Consider the following 7,081-nt stretch of genomic DNA (forward strand, 5'->3'; position numbering starts at 1 on the left):
AGTAAAATCATTGCAAAACTATTTTAATCGAATTTATAATAACCTCATTGGTATTATATACAAATTAAATTACGTCCTTGTGACATTGACGCACGTTGTGTATCTCTTAATTTCGTTTTGTTCATATAAATTCAAATTAATGATAAAAATTTTTAAGTGATATGGATTTTTAATTTACCCATCTGAATATTACAAAAAATTATTGAGGTATGTACATCATATACTTATTTAAGTTCTAATAAGGCAAACAAAAAAAAAACGTTTTAGTCTAATCATTGTTTGTGACCTGTGGATATTTTATTTGAATTTTGTTTTCAGTTAATCTATATTATTTTTTAAAGATCAATAAATCAATGGCGACCGCAACAATTGGTCTTAAATTTACATCTCTAGTTAAAAATAGATCTAAATGTTGTCTCGAAATAGTTCCCGAAGTCTCTAGTATTCAAAATATTGATAAAATTAAATGGACGAACGACGCTGAATCGATAACGTACTCAGTTCCTATCACATACAAAATTAAACTGAAAAAAATGAATATGCTAAAAGAAAATCAGAACCTGATTCAAAACTATTATTCTTGCGTTGATTTAATGTGCTCAAATTCATTTGCCTACTTGAATAAAGCTGCTGGTGATATTACAAAAAACATATTTAGTGATCATCAAATTTATTCCAAGTCGCACTTTAATAGCATTGATGCCAATATCAAAATAGCAAGACCTATCCCTATCAACTGTGCAAATAGAGATTCGAAGGGAAATAAATATGATCATCCATGCATTATATCTCAAAAATCTCCGAGAGAAACATTTAAAATAAAACAAGGTTAATGGATTGGAAATTTGTTTATTCATTTTTCTTTTATCTTTTTTTTTCATTTATTTATTTTCTTTTTGTTTGTGATCTTTTTCAGATATAAAAAACAGAAGTACGTGCGTCAATGAAAATGTTGTTATAAAAGAAAACATTATTACCAAAAATGACCTTAATTACAATCCTTATAAAATAAATAAAACTATTTCCACTACAACAATTCCAAACTCACCTTTGTTGGAAAATGTCTCCAACGAAATAAAGAATTTGAGCATAACACCTATTTGTAAAATTAATACAAATGAAGACTCAACTGCCTTACAAGCATATAAAGACTTAAGCAGATCTGTAGCTTGTTATAAACCTAACATTAAATATAAATACAAAAACCATTTAGACGAAATTGGAATAGTAGTTAAACCACCAAAATTAAATTTTTCTTTTAATCCTTATTATATTAGATTATCTGATAGTACCTATAAGACACCTTTCAACTCTTTTATAACCAGTGTAAAATGTAATCCTAAAGTAAGAGTAGCTCATTTTAAAAGTGCCATGGAAAGAGAAATATTACCGCTTAAGATTATTTTACACGATTTGCTTGTTAAATGCACTGCGTTAGGGTTCTTAAAAAATAAGTCGAATGTACAATCAATAGACTGTTCCAAAACAAATACTTATATACATGTACCTTTCAAACATAGTGAAGAAAAAAAGCGATGTAATCGTGTTGTCTACTCTATTGTTTTTGGTGAATAAATTATCGGTTGAATTATTTTGTTCTTGTCATTACGTTATTCAATAACGCTAATTAGATTTTTGTTATTTTAATGCTTGTATTTTCAAATGTTCAATGAGGTATGTTTTTTTTAATATGTATTTTTTTATTCATTTTGACATAAATAAATGTCTGTTTTATCTTTAATTGCAATAATGTGGTGATATTTATTTTAGATCATGGACGCTCAAACTGCTATCAATAAACTGGTGGAGAATTTATCGTTTCAAGTTCTAACAGGGCCCTGCAATAAAATTGTTACGAACGACTTATCAAAAAATGCAACAGGAACTCCTGTAAATGTAAAGATAAAGCTACGGCATAAAGATGATAAAACTAATAAAGACATATTTTCTATGCATAAGATAGGGAATACAAACAATGCAAATAATCTTCGTCTTGTTAATAGTGATCAAACAATAACGTCATTCAATTTACTTATGGATTCTGAACTACACAAAAAGACTACGAAAAAGTCGCAGAAGAAATTCCTACATCTTTTTAAGCCAGGTAGATTTAATATTCTGTTATCTTGTTATTTATAAAATACTTCTTTGCATCATTTTCATTCTCTGCAGGTGTTTGTTTAAGAAATCAAAATGAGGATGATGATTACACCTATATGCCTGAACCGAATAAAAATAAGCCATCAAATGCAAGTGAAATAGAAGATAAAGATGGAACAGAAAAATTTGGCCTTACGAAAAAGTATATCCTTGAAGGTGAACACTTCGATGATCCCATCAGGCGTCCAAAAATGTTTTTAGGAAAATGTAAACCAGGTATAATCTTATTTGAATTCATGATATCTTAATTTTCAATGGTTTTGTAAATTTCTCATCAAATATACATACCTACATTATTTTTTTATGTATAGGAAGCCGCACCGCCCATGAATATTTGCAGAGGTAGGGCCACTGCAAATGTGGTTCCCCTTTTTAGGAGATTATGAAAAGATTGACACGAATAAGGGAATGGACTATGAAAAGTGTGAAAATAGGAGCCTTCGTCTCCCCCACTCACCGAATGAAATACTTAAAATTTTAGCTTGCTACTATTTCACGGCGATCTTCTATGTCTGTTGTACCTTACCCCGGCGCGAACTGGCTCAATTCGTGCCGAAGCGTACTCGACTCCCACACTCAAAATCATTAAATATTAGTTATGTTTTAAAATTACTGAAACGTATATATACATATAAATATCGATATCGATATCTATACAATTTTTTTTTAATCTCCTCTAATTTTAGGTGGATGTCTAGATCCTCCTTTTGATGAAGACAATTATTCATATGAGCCTGTAAAAATGAATCAATCTGTGAATGAAGAGAAATATTCCACCCAAAAACCACGTGTCGTGGTTCAAAATCCAATTCCTAACAATACCGAATCAGATAAAATTTATTTACGATCATCTAGTCCACGGAAAGATTCCTTTTTAGAAAATGACATAAAAACAGATTCTCTGATAACCTATCCTAATATACCATGCGATGAACCTGGTTTACGAAAAGATAGCATGGAAACATCATCTAAATCCAAAAGACAAACAATACCCTCAATCACAAATGAATATTTACAAGCGTTTTATGTACCGCCTAAAAGTAAAGAAACAAGTATATCGAGTAAGAGCGTAGACACAGTAGAAAATGAAAATGGAGTATTCCACCAAAATCAAAATAAAATGTTAAAATCTATATCAAAAGATAGCATTATGCCAGCTACAGGAGGACCTGTGGCGCCCGTACTTCCAGATACAATAACTTTGTCTGTTATCGAAAGCAACAACGCAGATCAAAAAATAAATAGTAAAAACGATGAAATTTCTTTTAATGAAATAAATGAAGCACCCATCATTTTTGCACCCCCTCTCATAGAGTTGAAAAGATCTGACAATATGGTAAAAGGTGATAGCAATAAATTGAGTTATTTGCGAATTGTAAATTTGCCTTCTGAGGAAAAATTCGAACAATTGCATACTTCCACTGCCCCCTCCGAAGAGGACAACCAAGACAAAGATCTAAAACCAAGTAATGAAACATCTTGGAAAGAAACTAACAAGGATTTATTAGTTAAAAACAAAGACATAATTGTTATAGCCCCTATTAAGGTAACCTTTTAATTACCTGTTTGTCTTTATTTTTAAGTATGATTTTTCCATATATATATTTAAATATAATAGTTGGCGGGCAACTGCGCTGGTGGTTCGCCTAATGGTAAGCGATCACCACCGCCCATGAACATTAGTAGTAGTTGTAGTGCGAATGCATTGCTCGATTTAAAGGGGTGATATAAGGAAAAGAATTACGACTAGAATAAAGAAATGGAATGGGAAGGTTGAGGAAAAAGCAACGGGTTTCCGGCTACGAAACACATTAGCATGCTACTATTTCATGCCGTTCTTCTGGGGGGGTGTGGTACTTCCTTGGTGCGATCTGGCCCAATTCGTGCCAAAAAAATATTTGCATATGATATAATTATTTTGAGGAAAGTATATGCTGCAATAAAAAATTATAAAAATATAATTATTATAATGAGTAAGTACTTTTCTAGAAGTCCTCAGACACAAATGCAAGCAAGAGTGGAATTAACAGTACTTTAAATAAAAACAATAATTCGAAATTATTGGTAGATGACGAAGATATTGAAATACTAAAATTAAATAAATTAAAGGAAGAACCCGTTGCAAAGATGGAAATAAGTAAAAGCAACAGTCAAATCGATAACTTTTATCCACCAGTCAATATAAGCTTCGAAAAAACTTCCTCGATAAAAATATATAAACCGCCTGAGAAAGATGACGTAGAATTATTAAAAATAAACAAATTTACCGCACCTGATGATTTATCGTTCACATCAAATAATGAGGATCTAACTGTTGCAAAAACTCCAAACGATGTAATAAATGAGACAAATGTTAAACAACTTTTATATAAGGAATGTTCTACAATTTTGCGTACAAGTCCTCAAGTTTTATTTGATCCTCAGCGAGAATCGAATGAAGAAGCTCCATTAAATATAGAAAATATGAGCTTAATCAACAACAAACTTTATCCCATGCAGAAAATGTCAAATCAAGATTACCTTCACAATGAAAGTGTAACATCACAATGTAATAATACAGAAAATAAAAATGAACCCGACGTATTTGATAGATTAACAAATAAGACTTCTATATCATCTTTTAACAATAATTCACAAATAGAGGTGTACCAAAAAATACCTTCAAGCTCAAACATTGATTTGTCACAGTCTTTAAAGTCTAAATCTGAAAATGGATCAATTCATTCAATTCAAGATTCAACCCCTGTAATAGCCAAAACATCCACATACAACATCCATAATTTTCGTGGCGATATAAACATAATAACAAAAGATAACCAGGACGTGAACAAAAATGGACCCTACAATAATCAGTCAAATCAAGCTTCAAATATGGATGCTACTGATCTACAAAATAGCGCATCCAATTTAAACAGTAGCAGTCTTAAAAAATATCCTGAAGGAGCTAAAATGTATAATGTACCAGCTGATCAAACACTTATAACAACGGAATTAAATCAGATCAATGAGTCTAATTTAACAACAGGTTCAGTTCAAAAGTTAAGTGATGATATAGTACACAAACGAGATGATAAACATTTTACCGCAATAAATGAAATTTCTCGTAATACTACTGACAAAGATGTCACTAGACAAAAAATATTATTAAAAGGAAAACTGCTTGACGTTAAAAACAGGGAAGAAATACCCAAAATTGTTGATAAGAGAAAGGAAGACATGCCTTTTCTTAAAGCTCAACGCAAATATGGTATATTAGGCAAGGAACCAGACACAAACATTATGCCAAAACAATCACCAAATAAATATAAATTTGAAAATAATTTGATCCATTTAGATTTTGCATTACATCTAGTCGAAGATAGCAATAAGAAGACGGTACTAAAGACTTTCGACTCTGAATGTTTGCCTAGTAGCATTACAAAGGCTCCACTAGTTTTTAAATCCACAATAAAAGTGAACGAGGATAAAATCAAAATCCCAGTAAATGCTAATACAAATGTAGTATTGGAAGTAAATAATAATTTGAAAAATAAAAAATATACAAACTCTTTTAATGGTAAGTTAAAAGGTAATATCAAATATAAGTATATAACCACTTGATAATAAAATTATCGTTTCAGGTTTATCTCAAAAAGAAAATATCCACACTAAAGAAATAAATGTCCACACGTTGTCAAAGATAAATATTTCATATGTTATGCTACAAGAAACAATTACATCGATATACGAACACAATCTCGTACCAATTGAAACAATGATACGAGAATTAAAAGAAGACGTTGAAACTTTAATACAAAATCAAAAAATTGTAAAACAAATGCTTAAAGCGAACAAAAATAAACCAAAACATGTTACATCAAATAGACGATGTGGTTGTTATCGTAAATGAGGATGGGATGTTGCTCAATTTAATTTTACATATTTTTCGGCAATTTTTTTAGTAAAAAGTAATTTGGTCAATTTAGCTAAATTGTTGTTTAAAAAAATACATTTCCATTTTTAATTTTTCTCTTATCTAAATAGAAATAAATAAAAAAATTCAATGTAAAATTTTTGTTGTTGTTATTTAGTGTTTTAGAATATCACCTTATATTAATTACAAAGCCTAGCCTACAAGACTAATAATTAATGAATGATTAAATTTCTGACTACCTTATTTAAGAGTGACACAAGTGACAAGTGAGTGCTAGTACATTTAAGGGAAGTCACTATGTAAGTGCTCTTTGGGAATATGGATGGCCGTTACTGATCATTTTTTATTTAGCACTACACTAGCTCAAAAGATCTAGTTCTTTTCAGTATTCGCACTAGATCTGTGAAAGAGAAAATTTTTATCAAGTAGTATTAAAAGTAGTTTATATGATCTGTCTCACCCATTATCCCGCATCGTCGTACAAAAATCGATGTCAATCGGGGAGAAATTTCGAGTCTCTTTTCAGTGGCTGAACACAACATTAAAATAATTTATTTTGAAATTACATATTGCATGTGTTTTCAAATGCCCTATGTTTTTTGCCTCTATAGGTATATGGTTAGGTTTTTGTGTAACAACTGTGTAAATAGGTCATGTCTGCTACGTTAGCAAATTTTGTAGTATAAAAAGGTGGGCTCCTTTAGCCATTAGGGGCTATTGCTTACAGATGCAAATAATATTATTAATAACAATAAGTAGGAAACTGTGGCCAACTAACTGCTAAATGCGGTTAACGAGCTGGTAGTTCGCCTCACGGTAAGCAGTCATCACCACCCATGTATATTTGCAGTGATAAAGTCCCTGCAAATGCGTTGTCCCCTTTTAAGAAATAAAGCATAACGAAAGGATAGATGGTTATAAAAGACAACGGCTCTCCCCAACTCACGAAACGCATGCATTCACATGCTACTATTTCACACCGATCCTCCGTGTGGTAACTTCTTCGGT

Source organism: Zerene cesonia, chromosome 19 (assembly GCF_012273895.1).
Source record: "Zerene cesonia ecotype Mississippi chromosome 19, Zerene_cesonia_1.1, whole genome shotgun sequence".
Classification (NCBI taxonomy): Eukaryota; Metazoa; Arthropoda; class Insecta; order Lepidoptera; family Pieridae; genus Zerene; species Zerene cesonia.